Raw genomic sequence first — 12,529 nt, forward strand, 5'->3', positions numbered from 1 at the left:
AGAGAAATCGCCAAAGGACACCTCGAAGCACCTCCAAGGAAGACCGAACAACAATCGGGAGAAGGAGAAAATGAAAGAGGAAGAAGACAAAGGCTACAACGGCCAAATAAAGGTTCTTAGGGCTGGCTTGAACCTTATATAGACTCCCCCAACAGACCGGATTGACGAGAGCAGGCCGCACCTCCCGCTCAGATCATGCCACGTGCCGGCCTCAGAAACCGAACCAACGTACCAACCTAGATCGTCGCTTTAAAAGCATAATCGAAGTGGCATCTCTTCGAATACTAGAGTCTCATCATGAACCCGCGGCTCGAAATCGCCTCGAAAAGCAAAAAGCTGCCGCCTCGCGCTCTTATTAAAAATGCTCAAAAGCACCCTTTCCCCTCCTTTCGAAACGACAAAATAATTTGAAGCTGCTTAACCTCATCAACATGACGGAAATGGCTACTTCCTTTGCCAGAGCTCAAAGACGGCTCGAACTCGGAAGTCAGAGGGTAATATTGGGAAAAAAAGTGGATCACCCGGAGCACATGGTCAAAACACCGAAATCCGGTGGCGAGCGTGACAACGACAAGCATGCTCTCGGCAATCACAACCTCAGCGCGCCCGACCTCAACATGCCCAACCTAATCACGCTCGACCTCAGTGCGCCCGATCTCAGCATGCTCGACCTCGGCATGAACGACCCCAGCGCTCACAACCTCGGCAGGCATGACCTCGGCAGTCGTGACCAGCTTGTCCTCGGAAGGCAAGATCTCGGCATGCATGGTCTCGGCTGAGTTAAGGTCGATTGATCTCAAGGCCAAGAAAGACCCAATCAAAGGGGGAAATCGACCCCCACTCCACCGAAAATCAAGTCCCACGTATCCAGGATCAAATCCCGCAATCTTCGCCTCAACGGCTGTCAACGCTTGAATTCACATGATCTCAACCGATCGCCAGCTAGCCCGAAATCTCGGGCTATTTACGGTAATTCATTGATTCACACAATCACACCCGATAGCAGGTAATAGCTACGTACCCCCTCCTATAAGAAGAGGAGGGAAGCTCTAGGGGGATCTTCCTCTCCTCCGGCTCGAAAACATATCTCCATTTTTTCTCTCCATAAAAAGCCTTTCTCTGATTTAAATATCGAGAACCCAGCTAAAGGCTTCTTGCAGGTCCGCCGGTGACAGCCGTCCGCCACCGCACCGCAGCCGGAGCTCCTCCTCCTCAGCCTGCGGTCACCTCCGGATTCAATTTTCAGCAATAATTATATTCTACACTAGATGCATCGCATCAACAATATATCATGTTAATCAAATTTTTCATTCATACGAACCCATCCATAATGCGATTTGTCTCGAGTAGAGAAATAATATCATCCATGTCATACATTATGTAATAATGTACGTCACTAATTAGGACTGTTTATGAGTATTCGATGAATCGGGCCTTGGGACGCGTACATCTATTTGATGCATACTGTATAAATATAATTTTTTTTTTCATATTTTTTTATCTTGTTTTGGATTGTTTCTGCGCTGTGCTGCCGATGTTGATACACACGGACGGTGCAAGGTAATGATTGCTCTGGCAGAAATGGGCCGTTCCGGCTGAAACTCCGAAAAAAAACAAAACAAAAAGAAAATCCTGCCCGGATGACGCCAGAGACCGCCCATCGTTCCCACGCAACCGCAGATAAAGATCCCAGCGCGATCCCTCCCCTCGCTTAATTCTTAGAATGACTATTCTACCCCTACCTAAGTCCAACCGCCTTTCTATCATTTTTGACACTTATACCCCCTCCATTTTCAAGACATGTCTCATCAGTCATACACCGAAAATCCCCAGCCGTCCATCACGTTGCCACGGTCTTAGCGGGTATGGTTAGCCGCGGGTGACTGTAACCACCACCGTCATTGGTCGTGCCGCTAATCTGAAGCGTTAATCAAGATTACGTCGCACAAATAAACAATATCAGCTGTCAAAAATGTCAGATAAGGATATTAAAATATCGCATTTAGGATATAATTAAACAGCCGTGGGTTAGTTTAAAGTTTAAACAGTGCCACCATCTGCGGTGCCACAAATCTGCGTCGTTAATCAGAAGAGGACACTTAGCAAGGCAGGTCAAACGGCCGGTGATATAGAAGAGTTTTGTTAGTTATTAGAGTTCGCCGCGAGTAACTGTAACGATCAGTTGGATCGCAGTTAGAGAATCTACAGGATTTGGACATCAAAACCATCGCAATCACCTGGAAGACTGGATGGCGAATCTGTGAATAACTCATAAAGCGGAGGGTAAAAGAAAACAGCTCACTTTTCTTAAGGCCTGATTTTGGGTAGTTCTATATACACCCCCCCTATTGCTCAGGACACCCCCCCAAAAACCAAAAAAAAAATACCCAAACTAACCTTTAGTGTAATTACCATATTGCCCTTGAAATTTTCTCATACACCCCCCTCCTCCTCCTCCGTTTCGTTTTGAAAAGAAAAAAAAAAACACCCCTCAAACCCCCCTTAAACCCCTCCTCCCCCGTTCCCCCTTCTCCCTCTCGTCGCCAGCATTCTCCCGATCTCCGACCACCTCGCCGGCTTCTCTCGGAACCACCTCGCCGGCTTCTCCCGAAATTTTTTTTTTTCACGATTCGTGCTCCGTTCGGCACTGGATCGCCGAACAAAAGGCTTCTGTTCGGCTGAACAGTGTCGAACAGAAGCCTTCTGTTCGGCAACCCTCAACCGAACAGATCTGTTCGGCTGCACAGTGCCGAACAGAAGGCTTCTGTCCGGCACTGTTCAGCCGAACAGAAGCCTTTTGTTCGGCGATCCAGTGCCGAACGGAGCACGAACCGTGAAAAAAAAATTTCGGAAGAAGCCGGCGAGGTGGTTCCGGGAGAAGCCGGCGAGGTGGTCGGAGATCGGGAGAATGCCGGCGACGAGAGGGAGAAGGGGGAAGGGGGGGTTTTGGGCGTTGGCGAGGTGTTTTGGAGGGGAAGAGCGGGGTGGGGGGGGGGTTTGGGGGGTGTAGAGAGCAATTTAGGTGAGGGGGTGGGGAGGGTGGGGGGTAATTTAGGAATTTTTAATTTTTTAGGGGTGTCCTTAGCAAATGGGGGGGGGTGTAGAGAGTATTTAATTTTTTTTTAATTTTTGGGGGGTGTCCTGAGCAATAGGGGGGGTGTATATAGAACCACCCCCTGATTTTTGAGCAACTCCGAGAGCAAGAACTCATTCCCCAGTCGCCAGCAGGGTTTTCGTTCGGTGCTTCTCTTCAATGCCGGAGACCGATAGCGGGGGAGAACGGAACGAGGAGGCGGAGAGGAGGAGGACGAGGAGGAGGAGGAGGCGGGAGGAGGGAGGGAGAGAGGCGGCGGTGGCGTCGACGGATCCGCTGGTGGTGCTGGGGCCGGACATAATGGGGAAGATATTGGGATTATTGGACGCACGCAGCGTGGCACGGTCAATCGTTGTTTCTTCCGGATGGTACGAGATTGCCACCAGCAACCGCCTCTGGGCCCCAAAGGTCAGTCTTTTTTTTTGATTGAAACTGGATCAGATGTGCTGTTTTTGGTTGGAATCCTTGCAGGGATGTAGAAGATTAAAGTTTGGTCTGGTTCTGCTTTAGTTCTGTTAGTTATTTGGTTGGATTTGTTTGATTTTGAATCGATGGAGTTTTGCCACGGAAGCATTTATATGATTTATGTGCAATATTTTGGTCAATGGCGGAAAAGATCTTTGTGCTTTTATATAGATGGAAACGATCTTATATTTTTGTAAAATGAGGTAACTTTGCATGCAAAAGTTTTGACTGTGATCGTTGATTGGTGAATTTTTCTTGGCTGCATGATACGTAGCTTTGGTTTGTTGATTTCATTTGATTTAACTCGCGGGGTTTCCCCTTTAATGGCTTGAAATCATGGATTCTATGAGGAGTTAGAATTGTTTGTGTTAACATGGAAGCTGTCCAGTGTCACGCCCCCGCCTGGGCGGGGGCACGTGAGGCACCCAGTGCCCACATGGGGGCCACATGAGGGGGGAAAAACACAAGGCTCTCCTATCAGATATTGTTCCTCCCCGATTTTGTTTTCCACCCAAAACGCGTCTGCAGGATTTGCAGACACCCGCCTCATATGCTCAGGGCTCTGGAACGAATCTTTCCGATGTGGAACTATTGGGCCTCACACCTTTCCCACCATTGGATCCTCCGCTCTGATATCAAATGTCACGCCCCCGCGGGGCACGTGAGGTACCCAGTACCCACGTGGGGGCCACATGAGGGGGGAAATACGGGGCTCCCCTGCTAGATATTGTCCTGTTCCGAGGTTTCATACAAGCGTCCTTCAGCCCTCTCCGGTTTTGTTTTCAATCCAAAACATGTCTGCAGGATTTGGAGACACCCGCTTTATTTGTCCAGACTCTGGAACGAGTCTTTCCGATTGAGCCTCACATCCATTATTGTCCACACTAATCAGTAAGTAAAAGACCTGTTGGTTATTTTTTTTTTTCAACTTTTGCTGAAATTTGTTTTTCTTTTTTTTTAAAAAAAATCTATTTATCTGTCTATCTATGTATTTATTTCATGCATTGGAATTTTATCAATGTTGCATTTTTAGAGAACAAACATATGTAATAAAAGATTCCAGTTTTTGAGTTTTGTAGGCTACCCAAGTATTTGTTGTTTACCTTTTCTGTGATGCAATAAATTTCTAATGCATAGTTATTAATTGGTAGGCATTCTCTGTATCATAACTTTGATTTATGTGGTGTCGACATTTAGTAAGTACTCATGGGCGTGCTTTTCTCTGATTTTGGTTTGCTATATGTCAGTTTCCAGTGCTTCCATATTCTGTTATATGATTATTTTTCCTTGCGATTTTTTTAGTACCTTTTACCTTGAAATGGTTAGCTTGGTCTGGAATTTTCGATCTTGGATGTTTGTTATTGATTCGTAATCATTTGTCCCATGCATACTGCTTGCTCCACAATTTCTCCTGAATACAAGCTTTTTAAGGATTGAATTTGCAAGCCTTATGGGTCCAGCTTGACTCATGATGTCAATGCTTGCTTTCAATTTGATAGCCACCTTTTTTTGATAACTAAATAGCTGAACTTTTGGTTGCAATCTTGTATGTCTTCAGCCTCGGTCAATAATGTCTGTTCAGAATGAAGGTACATTTCTAATACTGCATCTTCCGAATAACAACCTACAGTGGAATGTATAAGAGGATTATAGATGAAGCAGGTAAATGAAGGTTTGTTTTATTGAAGAATGAAAAAAAAAAAAACTCAACATGGAACTGAAAGCAACTCAATATTATTTAATTTGGTTATATGACTATGGACCACTTTTGCAAGGTTTCAGTGGCTCAACTTCTTTCCTTTGCGAGTGATGCTGGCCTGGTCCTTTATTGCCCCTCCGACAGATAACTGTGTCGGTTCTTTTCCCAAAACCATGGTTATTCTTTATGAAGGGGGGAAAAACATAGAGGTCAATACTAACTAATACTTTTTGTTTCCAACATTCAGGCAAGATTTGCTCTCTGCAGACAAAGTGAATTGATCAGGTGCATGATTTTGAATTTAAATAGAAAGATTCTCATAGGCAAACAATCTCCACCAAGAAAATTCGTGATTGCACTGCTTGTCATTCCACAAGGACATCATTGTAAGGAACACATTATCATTTCAAGTGAAATTTTCTAGGGAAGAACTCGATCAGTTAGAATTTAGAGATTTTGTTGTGGCTTCTATTTCCTTAAAGCATCGTGATTAGGCTATAAAAACCATTCTAAATGTCTATGCATCTTCTCTTTCTTTTTGGGAAATAGGATCCTAGAGGGATTAAAATCTTGAATTAGATAGACCAGCCTGTTTGTCATTGATAAAAGGTGAACTGGATATAATAGTCTATGTTTCAGAGTTGAAATGTGAAAACTTCCGAGTGCATATCTTTATTTCCACCTCCTCAACTTTGTCATTTCCCCCACCCACTAAAAAGTTTAGATTTATGTAGTCAAAACTTGAAATACACTGGCATCTTCTGTGGTGTCCTCTATACAAAGGAATCTTTTTATAAGAAGATATTTGTGCAACACAGTGGCAGGTTAAATACTTTCTGATAGACAGATCATCATTTTTTCCCCTAGTCTGGAACTTTTCTAAAGTTAAATTATTAAGATTACAATTTTCTTTACTATATGTTTGTTCAGTATGTTTGTTTCGAGAAATTTTACCTGTTTCTGTTTCAGTGTGAGGAATTGTGGAAGGGAAAGGCACACATACCTCGCATATCAAAGTTGCGAGGATTATCAAAGCTTGCGGCTTATTCTCTATCCATCATGGATGGCAAACGAGTGAGATACAGCCTTATGTTAAATAATATTGCCAATGTTCCCTTATTTCTTGTTGCAATTCTGTATTTGGTTTCACAATGTATTTGTTCTGGGGATAATTTGGATTATCCATCTTTTAGATCATACCTTCATGTTTCCCATTATTGTGATATATGATGATGGCACCTGCCTTATATATTTTTAAAATTTTTTGGGTGCATTTGCATGTACTACAGTATCATGTATATTTTTTTCTTTAGGAATACAGAACATTGCCTGCAACCAACAGTGCTAGTATTTGGGTGCATTTGCATGTACTACAGTATCATGTATATTTTTTTCTTTAGGAATACAGAACATTGCCTGCAACCAGTGCTAGTATTCTTTTCTTTCCTCACCATTCTTGTGCTAATACCCTTTTTATTATAACTAAACATAGGAAAGGCCCTTTTTCCTCACCATGATTTGGAAAGGCAGTATTTGAAATACTGACTGTATCTAAATGGACTTGATGTGGTCATGCATGGTACGTTCTTGTAATATATGTGAATCTTTAAGTTCATATGTGGGGCTCCTGGCCTGTCTAAGTGCAATGTGTTGCAGTATCTCCACCAGTTGGTGGCTTGTTGCATTATCTCCATCGGTTGGTGGCTTTACCTTTATGGCCCATGCCTGACCATTTAGCCATGGAAACCAAAGATTGATATCCACTTACGATTTATATTAAACAAACAAGACCACAAAGGTTGCTATCCACTTACAATTTTTATTAAAAACATCGGACCATAAAGACTTCTCACAACCTTGTCAGCAGTTGTTTGTGTGGGAAAACATGATTTCTTCTTAATAAGGAAACTGTGTGTGTGCAATAATAGGAAATCAGGGAATCGTTGTATTTATGGTGTAAATTGTTATGCTTTATTTAGGGGATTTTTGTAGTTATGACAATCCCTTAATTGTGGGGATTTAAGTTGGGATAGTTTCCTATTTTAGTTAGTCTCCCTAAGTGTATAAATTCAAAAAACTGTAGAGCAGATTTAAATAAGAAGGAGAATATTTTCTCTCCAATTCTTCGCATGGTATCAGAGCCTTGAGCTCTTTGGGAATTACCCTTTTTTTTTTGCTTGCTTGGCCTTCATTGCTGAGTATTCTTGATTCCATTTACAGCCTTAATTGCTGATTTTCTTTCTATTTTCCTCTTTTCCTCTCTTCGGCCACTGTTATTCTTGATCTAAACAGATCTCTTTCTTGATCTTCTCATCATCTCTCCAACAGTCATGGCAGAAATCACAAACAGCACCAACACCTCTGAGATGCAGAATGTTGAAGCAAATTCTGCTCCATCTTTAGGAGATTTACAAAACCTGCAGGTGGCATATAGATTGAATGGAAAGAATTACCTGGAATGGTCGCAGGTAGTCCGAACGTTCTTGAAAGGGAAAGGCAAATTGAGTCACTTGCTTGGTACGGGACCTAAAGCAAGTGATCCCAGATTTGATGCTTGGGACGTGGCAGACTTTATGGTGATGTTCTGGCTATGGAACTTAATGCTCCCGGAGATTAGTGACACATGTATGTTCCTAACCACGGCGAAGGAGATATGGGATACTGTTGGACAGACTTATTCCAAGGTTCGTGATGCTGCGAGATCAAGATCAAGATTTCAGCCACCAAGCAAGGAGAATGTACTGTCACAGAATATACCAACCTCTTGACGAATCTGTGGCAAGAAATGGATCATTATCAATGCATTAAACTGAAATGCAGTGATGATGCAGCCATGGTGAAAAGATTCGTAGAGAAAGACAGGATTTATGATTTTCTTGCAGGTCTAAATCTGGAGTTTGATCCAGTCAGAGTACAAGTTCTTGGAAAGGACGATTTACCCTCATTAAATGAGACTATTGCAATAATCCAAGCAGAAGAAGGACGGAGAGGAGTAATGGTGGAACCTCAGGCTGTTGAGGCATTGGCTATGGTCTTAAAAGGGGCAGGTTTTAAAAATCCCACCCCTAACCAACCGACTATGAGCATGAATGCAGGACCGACCCTGTCTAAAACCACAAGCAGGGATGCCTTATGGTGTACATACTGTAAAAAGCTGGAAGCTTCATGGAAAGTCGCAATTGCCCAACAAAAATTGGACCATGAAGAATGGACAGCAAAGGGGACATGCTCATATGACTTGCACAACCCGGAAAGGAGGACATGCCACAAGAGCAAGGAGAATTCAATAAAAGTGAGATAGAGAAGCTGAGGAATTTGTTGGGGTCCTTGGAAAAGCCTAGTACTATAGGTGCTTGTTCCGTAGCACTCTTGGGTAAGGATCCTTCCCCTTATGTCCTTAACGTCTCAAGCATAACCTCTTTTTCGGATTTCTGGGTCATTGATTCAGGGGCCACATACCATATGACTCATTCATCACACAAATTCATCTCTTACAGTCCATGTCCTAGCAATAAGAAAATAGCCACAAGCGATGGTACATTAATAACAATTGCTGGCCGAGGAAGTGTTTTAATAAACCAGACTTTGAAACTTGACGGTATTCTTCATGTTCCCAAACTGTCCACTAACCTCTTGTCCATACATAGGCTCACAAAAGATTTGAATTGTAGCATTACTTTCTTTCCCTCACATTGTGTATTTCAGGACCAGGGAACTGGGAATATGATTCGACGTGCTAGGGAGGAAGATGGACTTTACTATCTTGAAGAATCAAGTGGGCAAACTAGATCTAAGAATAATTTATCTTTGTCATTGCTTTCTGAGTTTTCTTTTTCAAATAAAGACAAGATTTGGGTTTATCATCTTCATCTAGGACATTCTTCATTTGGCATTCTTAAAGGTATGTTTCCATTGTTATTTAAAGGGATTGATGAAAAATTTCTTCATTGTGATATTTGTGAACTTGCAAAGCACAAACGTGCTTCTTTTCCTTTAAGCAATAAAATAACATCTGTTCCTTTTTCACTCATCCATTGTGATATCTGGGGGCCTTCTACTGTTCCTAATATATCTGGTGCTCGTTGGTTTGTTTCATTCATTGATGATTGTACCCGTGTGTCATGGATTTTTCTTCTAAAGAATAAGTCTGATGTGAGTTTAGTGTTTCCTACTTTCCAGAGTATGGTAAAAAATCAATTTGGGGTTGGGATCAAAAAATTTAGATCTGACAATGCTAAGGATTTCCTCAAGCAAGTTCTATCACTATTTTTCTAGAAAGAAGGAGCAATCCATGAGTCATCCTGTGTTAACACCCCCCAACAAAATGGGGTGGCGGAAAGGAAAAATGGCCACTTGTTAGTCACTACCCGAGCCTTCCTATTTCAGAAACACATTCCAAAAAATTATTGGGGGGAAGGTGTTCTAACTGCTGTTCATCTCATAAATAGGTTGCCCTCTCGAGTCTTTGGTTTCAAAAGTCCCATGCAAGTTCTGTCCAAACATTTTTCCAACTTCAACACTACAAATAATCTTGTTCCAAAAATCTTTGGTTGTGTGTCCTTTGTCCATATCCACTCTCATAACAGGGGAAAGTTAGATCCACGGGCACTTAAGTGTGTTTTTGTAGGATACTCATCTACTCAAAATGGATACAAGTGTTATCATCCTCCAACTCGCAAATTCTGTGTGTCAGCAGATGTAACATTTGTTGAAAGGGAAAGCTATTTTACACAGCCTTATCTTCAGGGGAGACAACATTTATAGAAGATAAGGACAAGGACCTATTTTTACTGGAACTTAATTCTCACTTTTCTTCTTCTCCTATTCCTTCTCTTCCTTCTTCTCTGGTCCCTCAAAATTCTGCAAACTCTGTCTCCGTCTCTGTTCCTATTGAACCCAAGCCACCTGTACTCCTAAATCACAAACTTTGGCAAAAGATAATCAGGTTCAAAGTTCTACTCGCCCACTGCTGATTTATTCAAGGAAGAAGGTACCCATTATTCAACCTATGCAAATCCAAGATTCTGAACCAGCCCTTGGTAATAAGGTAACTACTCTATTTACACTTTCTCAAGAAACTATTTCTAACTCTCATGATGTTAGTGACAATAGTCTTCCCATTGCTATTCAGAAAGGCATAAGAAAATGCACCCAATATCCACTATATCCATTGTCCAATTTTGTGTCATATGAGAAACTATCACATAGTCACAAAACCTTTCTTACACATCTGAACACCATAACCATTCCCAAAACAGTGCTTGAGGCCTTAGGTCATAAGGAATGGAGAGATGCTATGAGGGTTGAAATGGAAGCTCTTGAGAAAAATAAAACTTGGGAATTAGTGGAACCACCCAAGGGAAAAAGTCCAGTAGGGTGCAAATGGGTGTTCACTATTAAATATAAGGCAGATGGATCTATTGAAAGATATAAGGCTAGGTTGATAGCCAAGGGATATACTCAAACTTATGGAGTTGATTATCTAGAAACCTTTGTCCCAGTTGCAAAAATGAACACTATGAGAATACTGATATCTTTGGCTGCTAATCTTGGGTGGAGTTTGTAGCAATTTGATGTCAAGAATGCCTTCCTACATGGCGATCTTGATGAAGAAATCTACATGGAAATTCCTCCTGGCTTTGGTTCAGATCTAGAAGGAAAGGTGTGCAGACTAAAGAAGGCTCTATATGGTCTAAAACAGTCACCTCGGGCTTGGTTTGGGCGATTCGCTAAAGTTATGATAGCAATGGAATATAAACAAAGCCAAGGAGACCATACTTTGTTTGTTAAGCACTCGGTGACGCGGGGGGGGGGGGGTAACTGCCTTGTTGGTATATGTGGATGATATTGTAGTCACTAAAAATGATATGGAAGGAAGAGAAGCCTTAAGGAGGTGTTTGATCAAAGAGTTTGAAATAAAAGAACTTGGTAGGCTGAAATACTTTCTTGGTATTGAAGTTGCTTACTCACGGCATGGAATCTTTATTTCACAGCAAAAATATGTGATGGATTTGCTGAAGGAAACGGAAAAGTTGGGGTGCAAACCTGCTGAGACTTCTATAGAATTCAATCATAGACTCGGAGAAGCTCCTGAGGATGCCACAGTTGAGAAAAGTGCTTATCAAAGACTCGTAGGAAGACTAATCTACTTATCACATACCAGACCTGACATTGTCTATGCAGTTAGTGTTGTAAGTCAATTTATGCACAACCCCAAGGAGGTGCATCTTCAAGCCGTAAACAGGATCTTGCAGCACCTCAAGGGAGTTCCAGGAAAAAGAATTCTATTCAAGAAAGGAGAAAAAATGACTCTTGAAGCCTACACAGATGCTGACCATGCAGGGTCCCCAGTTGACCGAAGATCAACATCAGCTTATTGCACCTTTCTTGGTGGCAACCTTGTAACCTGGAGAAGTAAGAAACAGAGTGTTGTAGCAAGGTCTAGTGCAGAGAGAGAATTTAGAGCAATGGCTCTAGGGATTTGCGAACTATTGTGGCTCAAGAGCATTCTAGAAGATTTAAAGATAGAATGGGAGACACCAATGAGACTCTACTACGACAACAAGTCAGCCATCAACATAACACACAATCCTGTACAACATGACCGCACCAAACATGTGGAAGTTGACAAACACTTCATAAAGGAAAAGCTAGACAGTGGTCTGATTTGTACTCCTTTCGTTTCTACTGAAGGACAACTTGCGGATGTGCTGACCAAGGGACTAACTGGTGTGATATTTCAAAAGATGATTAGCAAGCTTGGAATGGATAACATCCATTCACCAGCTTGAGGGGGAGTGTGGGAAAACACGATTTCTTCTTAATAAGGAAACTGTGTGTGTAATAATAGGAAATCAGGGAATCATTGTATTTATGGTGTAAATTGTTATGCTTTATTTAGGGGATTTTTGTAGTTATGACAATCCCTTAATTGTGGGGATTTAAGTTGGGATAGTTTCCTATTTTAGTTAGTCTCCCTAAGTGTATAAATTCAAAAAACTGTGCAGCAGATTTGAATAAGAAGGAGAATAATTTTCTCTCCAATTTTTCACAGTTTGCATTCAAATAGGTTGGAAACATTTAGTAAGATGCTAATAACCACTTTAGATCAGCTTTTTGAGATTTGTGGAATAATGATGTTGTCATCGTTCGATGTTAGAGAGATTCAAAACATCCATAGTTATGGTTACAATATGGTCCACAAGGTTGCATTCTTTCTACCCATGATTGTAAAAATAATAATTTCATTAGTATTTGGATCCAAACTCTAC

Source organism: Phoenix dactylifera, chromosome 2 (genome assembly GCF_009389715.1).
Source record: "Phoenix dactylifera cultivar Barhee BC4 chromosome 2, palm_55x_up_171113_PBpolish2nd_filt_p, whole genome shotgun sequence".
NCBI lineage: Eukaryota > Viridiplantae > Streptophyta > Magnoliopsida > Arecales > Arecaceae > Phoenix > Phoenix dactylifera.